This window comes from Aotus nancymaae, unplaced genomic scaffold (assembly GCF_030222135.1).
Source record: "Aotus nancymaae isolate 86718 unplaced genomic scaffold, 86718_ANA_hifiasm-v0.15.2.pri h1tg000059l, whole genome shotgun sequence".
Lineage (NCBI taxonomy): Eukaryota > Metazoa > Chordata > Mammalia > Primates > Aotidae > Aotus > Aotus nancymaae.
Genome location: NW_026988473.1, coordinates 28,016,421 through 28,027,486, shown reverse-complemented (window position 1 = coordinate 28,027,486; position 11,066 = coordinate 28,016,421). Strand labels below are relative to the sequence as shown.

At 42.6% G+C, this 11,066-nt stretch overlaps 1 protein-coding gene across 7 annotated transcripts in view; it reads left to right on the top strand.

Annotated features, from left to right (window-relative positions):
* The first annotated feature begins 424 nt into the window (after positions 1-424).
* Positions 425-11,066, top strand: part of HIPK3 (homeodomain interacting protein kinase 3) — a 107,953-nt gene continuing 97,311 nt past the window's right edge. For 3 of the 7 annotated variants that reach the window (XM_012452304.2, XM_012452306.2, XM_012452302.2), the window contains exon 1: positions 1,643-1,733. The gene's annotated coding sequence lies outside the window, so the exon portion shown is untranslated. Of the gene's footprint in view, positions 933-1,335; positions 1,734-11,066 lie in introns of those variants that run through there. The other 4 variants (XM_012452309.2, XM_012452305.2, XM_012452303.2 and 1 more) reach the window with 3 other exon arrangements.

Sequence of the window (11,066 nt, the reverse complement as noted above, 5' to 3'; positions counted from 1 at the left end):
CAAGTGTCGAGAAACAGATCCTTAATTACGATTCTGGGATCTCGAAAGGCCTGTAAAATCCTGCTTCCGCATCTGAATCCTTTCTTCGGGTACTGGGATCTTTTTTTAAATGTGTATTTCTGGCGGAGGGGGCATGGAGTGAGGTTCAGAACGGCAGAGCGGGGCTGACGGATGCCTGTTTGGCGGGAGGCTTGGCGTGCGGGACTCCGGGTCGGGGCCGGACGGGCAGCCAGGCGGGCTCCGGGCGACAAGGGCGCGGTTGCGGACTGGCGGGCGGACCCCGGGGAGGGGCTTCACGGAGGCGCCGCGGCCGGAGCGGAGCCGCTCGGGCTGGGCGCGCAGCGCTGCCGGGCGGGCGGTGGCGCTGCAGAGGCGGTGGCCGAGGCCTGCGGGCGCGGAGGAGGGGCCGGAGGCTGGGGCGGCTGGCGGCAGCTGCCTCAGTGACGACTGCCGGCATCGCGGCGACCTGAGGAGATCAAGCCGCGGTCCCCGCCGTCGCCGCCACTCCGGCTGTCTTCCTTCTCCGCTCCCGGCCGGGGCGTCAGGAATGGGCCCCAACCGCCGCGGGCCCCGCACCCTGCGTCGCCCGTAGGCCCCAGTAGCTGGAGGCCGACCGGCCTCCCACTACCCCTCACCCCAGCCGAGCCGTCCCCACCCCAAATCCCCGGGAAGGAAGATGAGGGAGACGGGCCCGGCGCTTAGCAGCCAGAGCAGCAGTAGCAGCAGCAGCGGTCGGGGGAGGGTGTTTCGCCGTTTCCTCTCAGCCGTCAGGACAAGATGGCAGCGGCCGCGGAGAGGGGCTGAGCCCGGGCTGGGTGGTGCCGCCTGCTGAAGCGCCTGGCTCCCTGTCCCCGGCACGGCCCTGCGCCCCACCCCGGACATGCTCAGGGCTGCGGCCGCCCGAAGAGAAGAGAGCGCGGGCCTCTAGGAAGGTAAGGAATCGAGTGAGGGGCGCTGCCACCCCTCGGTGGGGGGACCGGCTCCGTCCGCGGACCCCGCGGCCAGGTGTCCAGCGGACCCCAAACCTGACCCAACCCCTCCGGGGCTGTCCGTACTCGTCGCGCGTCCCGTGCCCCATCCTTATCCTCCGCGCTCTCGTGCTCCCAGTTTCCGCCCCAGCCTCCGCGGTGTGGCCGGTTTGGGCCGCTCCCTCGAAGCCGGCGCCACGCCAGGCCCTGGGCTGCCGGACGCGGGGGCCGCAGCCTCCGGGAAGCCGCGCTTGGCCGGGGCCCGGGGGCCTTGGCCTCCCCCCACCCCGCCCCCGCCAAGGTTGCGCAACGGCTCTTCCCAGCAACCAAAGTTTTGTTTAGTCCCACGGGGAGCTTCTCTTCCCCCCTCCGCAGCCCTAGGCCGTAACTACGGAGATCTCTTTCCTTTCATTAAGGGGAACAAACAAACACGGGCACGCACGCAGCTTGAGCACCCCAGCCGATGGCCGCGTCCCGGGCTTTGTGGCCCCGTCCCCGGCGTCGCGGAGCGGCGGGCTTGCAGGGTGTCAACTCTGGGGACGTGCGTGCGTGTGATTGTTGGGGAGGAGAAATGTGATCTACCGCTCCGCGTCCCCAGCGGCGGCGGGAGGAAGGCGTGGCGGCCGCGCGGCGGGGCTGTTGCCGGCTTCTCTCGTTACGGTGGCTGCGGCCCGCTTCCCTTCACCGCGCTGGGAGAACTGGCGGAAAGACTTTGGATGAGAATGTCTGTTTTTCTGTCGTGAGGGAGACGGCTGTTGTAAAATGGTATGTGGCTCTAGGGGAAGCCTGTTGTTCCCCTGATCTCATCTCTGCTTGAGGAATTGCGCTGAAGAGTGTGTGCGTTAATTACCTTGGACTTGTTACAGAGTAGTCGTAACTCGTTCAGGCCTAGAACAGTGTTTTCACAACCTCTTACTGCCCTGTTAGGGAATTTGTCCACCTGTCAGTTCGCTGCTTCTAATTATAAGGGGCTTCCATTAGCAACAGCAAAAAATTTCAGATTATCATCCAGGTATAGGGAAAGCTCATGGTTGGTTCTATTGTCAACTTTGGATGTCTGTCTGGTACAGGGCCGGAAAAGTTAGCTGGCAAACCAGTCTGTGCGTGTGCTTTTGCGTACTTTCTAGTAGTTTGGAGATTTGCTGACACTTTTTCCCTTTTTGCTGTTTAGGTATTTGTTTTTAGCTGTAGCTTCTGAAGTGGGAGTACTTATATTCAAACCATTTCAGTTAATTTCAAAGGTTTAGTTGCTGGGCTCTTTAAAATTTTAAAAGAGGTTTCCTTTCTGATCAAAGTTTTGATGAAAAGCCTTGAGCGGTAACGGTGGGTTTTGTTTCCAAACTAAGACAATTTAATCCTATATTCTTATTTTTCAGAAGCTGGTAAAGTCTCACCATATGTTTGATAAGTCTAGATTCTGCTTATGTTTGCAAGTGCAGTGCTAATTTTATACAATGAGCAATGATAAGGTTTAGATAGGTCATGATTAAGCTTAGTATTTTAAGTAAACAAAATATGACTGACTTTTTTAAAAAAAGTTTTCATAATTGTATTGATTATCTTATGCTTTTGTGCCATTTATCAGTAACTCAAATTTTTCCAGCCAGATACAGTTGTTTTAAGTCAATGAAATATTTCTTGGTGTATTTATCACTGAATTCATAAAATGTAGAGGACTCTTATTTATGAAATATAATGCTTAACCTGTTCGAGGTTTATTTTTCTTTTATTATTTTGAAATTTACGTATTTAAAATTTGTGTTAAGGCAGAGATGTGTTGAAATATTTATGTTTGGGCCTTTTGTTTTCTTTTTTTTTTTTTTTTTGTACTTACAGAAAAATTTGTTCCTTAAGTTCACCCCTTCCTTGCCCTACTCAAGGTGATCTCTTTTCTAAGAAAAAAATATTTGTGGAGAACCTTAGATTAAAACTGTTGTAAAAAAGTGAAATGAGTTTGAAATCTAGAACAGAACTGGCCATTAAGTGTTTCAACTTTATATTTGGGCATTGCTGACTACAGTAGCTAAACATACATATTAGGCAAGCCCATGGTAAGCCAGACTTAGTTTATTGTCAAAATACATTTTCCATTGAACTAGTCATTACCTTGCTTATAAACCAGTCATTGGCTTTTGGGCATGGGGTTTTAGAGTCACGTTAAAATAGATGGTTTACTTTACATGAGATACTTCTTGTAAACATGCTTGGAAAGAAGCTGTACATCATACTCTTAATTTTTTGGAAGTTCTGTCATGTGATACCATAAAATAGGGTGTAAATTACAGAGGTAGGTTGCTGTTGCAAATATGGCATGGGCACATAGATTTTTCTTTTCTGTTACCTAGGCTGGAGTATAGTGGCTCGTTAATTTTTTGGAAGTTCTGTCATGTGATACCATAAAATAGGGTGTAAATTACAGAGGTAGGTTGCTGTTGCAAATATGGCATGGGCACATAGATTTTTCTTTTCTGTTACCTAGGCTGGAGTATAGTGGCTCGATCTCGGCTCACTGCAACTTCTGCCTGCCGCGTTCAGGCAGTTCTCTGCCTCAGCCTCCTGAGTAGCTGGGATTATAGGTGCCCACTACCACACCTGTATTTTTAGTAGAGACGAGGTTTCAACATGTTGGCCAGGCTGGTCTTGAACTCCTGACCTCGTGATCCACCCGCCTCGCCCTCCCAAAGTACTGGGATTATAGGCGTGAGCCACTGCACCCAGCTGGACCCATAGATTTTTATGTTTAATGCAAGATATGGAGAGACTTCCTGCACCCTCTGCAACTTAAAAAAGCAGCAGCTATCAAATGACTTTTTTTGATTGACCTTTTGTTTTTAATATTTGTGCTTGAACCTGAAAGCATATGGAAAGGAGGAAAGGGAAAATGTAAATTTCATAATGCTGCAATATTATTTCTCAGACCTGATTCACATCCATTTCATGAAATACTTGTTTGCATGTTATTTTTTATTTGAATGTTAGAATGACTTATCCTGGTAATTTTTGAAGTTAACTTTATTTTAAAAAGTAAGAGAGTTAACTTATTAAATAATTAAGCTATTAAATGTTATTTTCTTTTCTTTTCTTTTTTTTTGAGACGGAGTCTTACTCCGTTGCCCAGGCTGAAGTGCAGTGGCAAGATCTCAGCTCACTGCAACCTCCACCTCCCGGGTTCAAGGGATTCTCCTGCCTCAGCCTCTCAAGTATCTGGAATTATAGGTGTCTGTCACCACACCTGGCTGATTTTTTGGTATTTTTAGTAGAGACGAAGTTTCACCGTGTTAGCCAGGATGGTCTCGATATCCTCACCTTGTGATGCACCCGCCTTGGCCTCCCAAAGTGCTGGGATTACAGGCGTGAGCCACCTTGCCCAGCTAAATGTTATTTTCATAGCAACAATTTACCAAGTATAATGATAAGGTAAATTAGAATTGCACTATTGGTAGTTAATTCAAAGGCATAAAAATGTAGTTTCCATTGCAACCTCACATTTAAGTTTGGAGATGAAAAGATGTCATGGCAATATTTAGATTCAAAGATATCAAAGGTAAATAGGGAAATTCTCCATATTTAAAAATCCTTCCAGAGTTGTTATTCCTGCCTCTTAACTCTTGGAGGACACAGAATAACTTGATTTGTCATTGCCGCAATAAATATTCATGTTGTAGCTGTCCTAATGTTCTAATGTCCAAAGTTGAGACTTCCAATGTGGTACGTTCAACTTGGAAGTTATTTCTGAAGACAAACTACAAAAACTTTGTTAAGATGGAGGAATCTATCAGTGTGTTTATTTTTTTTAAAGGTATTTCCCACCCCACCTTCACTAGGATGTAGTATTATTTCTCTATTTTAACTTGCTGAAAGCTTTGTCATGGGGAATCTTTTGTGTATGATACCAGTGTTAAGTCTAAAGGGATTATCTATCTATAAATTATTGTCATTTATATATGTATGTGTACATATATATATATTTTTAGGTTCAGGGGTGCACGTGCAGGTTTGTTGTATAGGTAAACTTGTGTCATGGGGATTTGATGTACAGATTATTTTGTCACCCAGGGACTAAGCCCAGTACCCAATAGTTATTTTTGCTGCTCTTCTCCCTCCTCTCACCCGCCACCATCTGGTAGGTCCCAGTGTCTGTTGTTCCCCTCTTTGTGTCCATGTGTTCTCATCCTTTAGCTTCCACTTATAAGTGAGAACATGTGGTATTTGGTTTTCTGTTCCTACATTGTTTGTTAAGGATAATGGCCTCCAGCTCCATTCATGTTCCTGCAAAGGACATGACATTGTTCTTTTTTTATGACTGCATAGTATTCCATGGTACATATGTAGCACATTTTTAAAAAATTCAGTCTTCCATTGATGAGCATTTAGGTTGATTCCATGTCTTTGCTATTGTGAATAGTGCTACAATGAACGTATGCATGCATGTGTCTTTATGATAAAACAATATATATTTCTTTGGATATATACCCAGTAATGGGATTGCTGGGTCCAATGGTAGTTCTGTTTTTAGCTCTTTGAGGAGTCACCACATTGCTTTCCGCAGTGGCTGATCTAATTTACATTCCCACCAATAGTGTATAAGCCTTCCCTTTTCTCTGCAACCTCATCAACATCTGTTATTTCTTGACTTTAAAATAATAGCCATTCTGACTGGTGTGAGATGGTATTTCATTATGGTTTTGATTTGCATTTCTCTAATGATCAGTGATATGGAGTTTTTTTCATATGCTTCTTGGCCACACATATGTCTTTTGAAGTGTGTCTGTTCATGTCTAAAGGGATTATTTTAAATGTCCTAACTGCTTCTGGATCCAGTTGCTTAAAAATATATATCTTTTGGCTGGGCATGGTGGCTCACGCCTGTAATCCAAGCACTTTGGAGGCCAAGGCGGGCGAATCACCTGAGGTCAGGAGTTCAAGACCAGCCTGACCAACATGGTGAAACCCCGTCTTTAAAAGCACTTTTTTTAAACTTATATTAAAGTTTAACTTATATTAAAGATAACATATCTTTTAAGCACTTATTTAACTTATATTAAAATGTGTATTTGGAGAAGTATTGAATCAGCGGAGGCTTTTAGGATAGTCAATACTTATGTGGTCTATTTCAGGAAGAACAGTTCACTTCTTTTGGTTGGATTTGTATGTAGTTAAGAGTGGTTTGGAGGAAGAACAACTTAATATTAGTGTGCTGCTTCTATAGCTTTGCCATAGCTGTTCTTTGGGACCTTGTTTTAGTTACTTATAGGACCAAGATGGAATAGATATTTGGAGGATGTGTGTTACACATTTATGAGTTTGTCAAATGAAACCTTGAGCTTTTTAGCAGATTAGGCTGTTATCCTCAGCTGATACTTGGAACATATGTTACTAAACAAAGGCAACGTATTATCTGGATTCTGAGATACCACTGTTATACCAGGGACCTAGAGCCTCTGTTCTTACTACCATGTGGAATTAAAACAACTGGATGAGTATTGTCAATATACATTGTATTTTTAGGGCAGCATTTGTGGTTTGGAGACAGTTATTAAGCAGATTTACTTTGTCTTTTATATTTGGCAGTTAATGCCAAGTTAGTACTTTAGAAGGCGTTTTTCCAACAGTAAACCTTGAAATGGAACAAACTGAGGAACTTATTTTTGACCTTAAATGTATTTTGTTACCTTAAACCAATTTCTCTAATTTTTAATTTTAATTTAATTTAATTTATTTATTTTTTGAGACAAAGTCTTGCTCTTGTCGCCCAGGCTGGAGTGCAGTGGCACGATCTGGGCTCACTACAACCTCTGTCTCCTGGGTTCAAGTGATTCTCCTGCCTCAGCCTCCTGAGTAGCTGGGATTATAGGCATGTGCTGCCATGCCCGGCTAATTTTTGTATTTTTAGTAGAGACAGGGTTTCACCATGTTGGCTGGGCTGGTCTCAAACTCCAGACCTCAGGCGATTCATTGGCTGCGGCCTCCCAAAGTGCTGGGATTACAGGCATGAGCCACTGCTCTCGGCCTATTTTTTCTCTTTATGTATTTATTTTTTCTATTTTTGCATTTATTTTTTCTTTTACAGACAGGGTTTTGCTCCATGGATCAGGCTGGAGTATAGTGGTGTGATCATAGCTCACTGTAACCTCGACCTCCTAGGCTCAGGAGATCCTTCTGCCTCATCTCCCAAATAGCTGAGACTACAGGAGCTACTACCACCATGTCCGTTAATGTTTTCATTTCTTTTTCTTTCTTTCTAACATGGTCTTGCTTGAATTTTTTCATTTTTTTGTAGAGACAGAGTTGTGCTTTGTTGCCCAGGCTGGTTTTGAACTCCTGGGCTCAAGCAATCCTCCTCAGCCTCCCAAAGCGCTGGGATCCCAGACGTGAGCAACTGTGCCTGGCTCATTTTCTCTAATTTTCTAAAAGAATGAGGCCTTTTCCCTTCTGTAGGAGACTGAGTGGGAGAAGGGATGGTGACGCAGGTGAGGTGTAGGGGAGGCTGGACAGTAGAAGGGGGAAGAGCTTGGTTTAATTGGATTTGGGAGACTGAAATGAAATCTGCTTTAATTAATTAATTAATTTTTGAGACCTGGTCTTGTTCTGTCACCCAGGCTGGAGTGCAGTGGTGCGATCTCATCTCACTGCAACCTCCACCTCCTGGGTTCAAGTGATTCTCCTGTCTCAGCCTCCTGAACAGCTGGGATTAGAGGAACGAGGCACCTGTAACTTTTGTGTTTTCGGTAGAGACAGGATTTTGCCATGTTGTCCAGGCTGGTCTCAAATTCCTGGCCTCAAGTGATCTGCCCACCTTGGCCTCCCAAAGTGCTGGGATTATAGGTGTGAGCCACCGTGCCTGGCTGCTGTGATTTTAAATGTCCAAGTTGCAGGAAACCAGAGTTCACTTAGCGAAAAATTGTAGTAGCTTGAGGGAAAGATTAAGTCAGTGACCTGCTAAGTAATCAGTCTTGTGAAATAATAACATCTTTGTTTATCTTCCTTGACCTCAGTTTAAAAAATTCCTCCCCCAACCCCTTCTTATTTCTGTATTTTGTTTCTTCAATCTGAGAGACTTCCTTAAGGTAGAGTTTGGGGAAGATAAGCTTTCTCTATAATTAAAAAAAAAAAAGTCTTATGTTCCAGGACTAACCTGAAGCTGCAAGTATGAAGACTATAGAACATAATATTGCTGTTAAAATGAGTTTGAGTTATAGGATATATTCTTTTAGTTTCTGGAGATCTTAAAAAATAAAACTAAGGTACATTATGTATGAATTAAAACTCAGACTTCTGATATCTGTCACACAGTCCTTTTCACCTTCTTCTGAGATAAATATCTCTTTTAAAGATGAGATTTGCAGGTACATGTTCACCTTGCATTTTCTTTGCTGCTAACCTTGTCTTTTTTTTTTTTTGATCAAAAAGGTCACACTTAAAAAAACGGATATTTAATTTAGAGAGGCATAATAAAGGAAAATGTAGTATTTGCTTTTTTGAGCTGTACTTATTTCTTTAGCTAAAGATTTAAGTTTCAAAAGACTGATTCTTTTGTATAACTCTTGGTCATGTTGAAAGTAAAGGATTGCCAAGGCTGGTCATATGTAATTTCTTTTTATTTTGCATAATTATTTATGCTGGAACACCCTTTACCATCCAAATATTGATGAGGTCTGACCTGCTTAGCTTCCAAGATTAGACAAGTTCCAAGGTCAGAAACTTTTCAGTTTCTAATCTAGCTGGAAAAAAACAGTTTAAATTTTATAGGCATTTAAATCAGATGAATAGAGTATGAGTTGATTTGCCCACCCTAGAAATTTTGTAGCTTTTATAAATTATATTTGATTTAATATGGATTACCAAGAAAATTGTATTAAGGATGCTACAAGATAAAAACTTGGCTGTAAATTGACTAGACAGTTATTTTACTGTGGAAATTTTAGAAAGTATTTGATTTGCTAAAAAAATCATTTATGTTTACCTTAAATTCTTTAACTTCCCCCTACTTTGTTATATATTATTAATAAATGTACAAAATATTTTAGAGTTTTTGAAAACAAAATAGTAAACTTGGAAACATTTGTGGGAAATAACTTTGCTTATTAAATATTTCCTACTCTATAAAGTGGTATATAAGGCTTAAAATGCTAACTTTTAAAGTATGTTTCAACTTTTTTTTTTTTTTTTTTTGAAACGGAGTTTTGCTCTTGTTACCCAGGCTGGAGTGCAATGGCTTGATCTCGACTCACCACAACCTCCGCCTCCTGGGTTCAGGCAATTCTCCTGCCTCAGCCTCCTGAGTAGCTGGGATTACAGGCACGCGCCACCGTGCCCAGCTAATTTTTTGTATTTTTAGTAGAGACGGGGTTTCACCATGTTGACCAGGATGGTCTCGATCTCTTGACCTTGTGATCTACCTGCCTCGGCCTCCAAAAGTGCTAGGGTTACAGGCCTGAGCCACCGTGCCCGGCCCACCTTTTTTTTTTTTTTTTTTTTGAGACGGTTTTGCTCTTGTTGCCCAGGCTTGGTGTGATCTTGGTACACTGCAACCTCCGCCTCCTGGGTTCAAGCGATTCTCCTGCCTCACCATCCCAAGTAGTTGGGATTACAGGTGTCTGCCACCACTCCTGGTTAATTTTTGTATTTTTAGTAGAGATGGAGTTTCACCATGTTGGTCAGGCTTATCTTGAACTACTGACCTTGTGATGCATCCATCTCAGCCTCCCAAAGTGCTGGGATTACAGTTATGAGTCACCGCACCCGGCCCTCAACTTTTTAAAAGTATATTTCAACTATGTGTTATCTCTTTAATGATACAGAGAGTCTGGTAGGTTTGGTAAACTATACGACTTTAGATATATAATGCTACAGTTTTAAATAGTGAATAAGATAGAGTGATAACATTGAAACTGAGACATTTCTTCCAAAGTATGACTTAAATTAATGCTTCTGAAGGCTCTATGTATATAATTTATTACAATTTCTATTGAGTTTAAATAGGATATAGTGACTAAAATCACAATGAAAATTACAGGTTATGCTGCTATGTAGCCTATAGCTATGATGCTGTGCTTTACTATATTTTCAAAGACAAATAAGAATGTTTTGGATGGCTGGGTGCAGTGGTTCATGCCTGTCATCTTAGCACTTTGGGAGGCCGAGGCGGGTGGATCCCCTGAGGTCAGGAGTTTGAGACCATCCTGACCAACATGGTGAAGCCCATCTACTAATAATACAAAAAAAAACCAGAATTTTTTGGCCAACTTCTAATAAGACAGTTTCAGTGGAGACAGTAAAATGTCTCTGCAATATATTGATTGTAGTTTTGTGTTTTAAAGTTAGATAAGAATAATATTGGATTCAAAAATAGTGGATTTGTAATAATCACTGTTTAGTGAGCTTTAAATATTTTTGTAGCTGATCACAGACTGTGGCCACAAAATAGATAGAAAATTCTATTATGACAGACAATGATAAAATATTTGTATGAAAACTATTTATCTTATTGGTCAAACACAGTGTCTCACGCCTGTAATCCCATCACTTTGGGAGGCTGTGGTGGGTGGATCTCTTGAGCACAGGAGTTCAAGACCAGACTGGGCAACATGGTGAAACCCTGTCTCTACAAAAAATATAAAAACTAGCTGGGCATGGTGGTGTGCACCTTTAGTCCCTCTAGTCCTAGCTACTGGGGAGGCTGAAGTGGGAGATAACTTGAGCCCAGGAGGTCAAGGCTGCAGTAAGCTGAGATCGTACCACTGCAGTCCAGCTTGAGTGATGGAGCAAGACCTTATCTCAAAAAAACAAAACAAAACAAGCCTATTTTATCTAGTACATATTTGAATGTCCACTGAGTGCAAGGTACTGTGCAGTGAACAAAGAGAGTAACACATGGTCCCAACTTTGAACAAGTAAATGATAAGTAAAATTAGCTGAATACTGTACATTATCTTTTAAATTTGTATATGTGCACCTAAGTTAGAAAAACACTGCTTACGAAAAATGATTTTAAAAACTTTAGATTATTTTATTAAATATGAAATATTTAAATAAGTGGTATTGAAATAGTAGCATTCATGTTAAAGTTGTATGTTAATATTCACCGCTGTTCTTGCA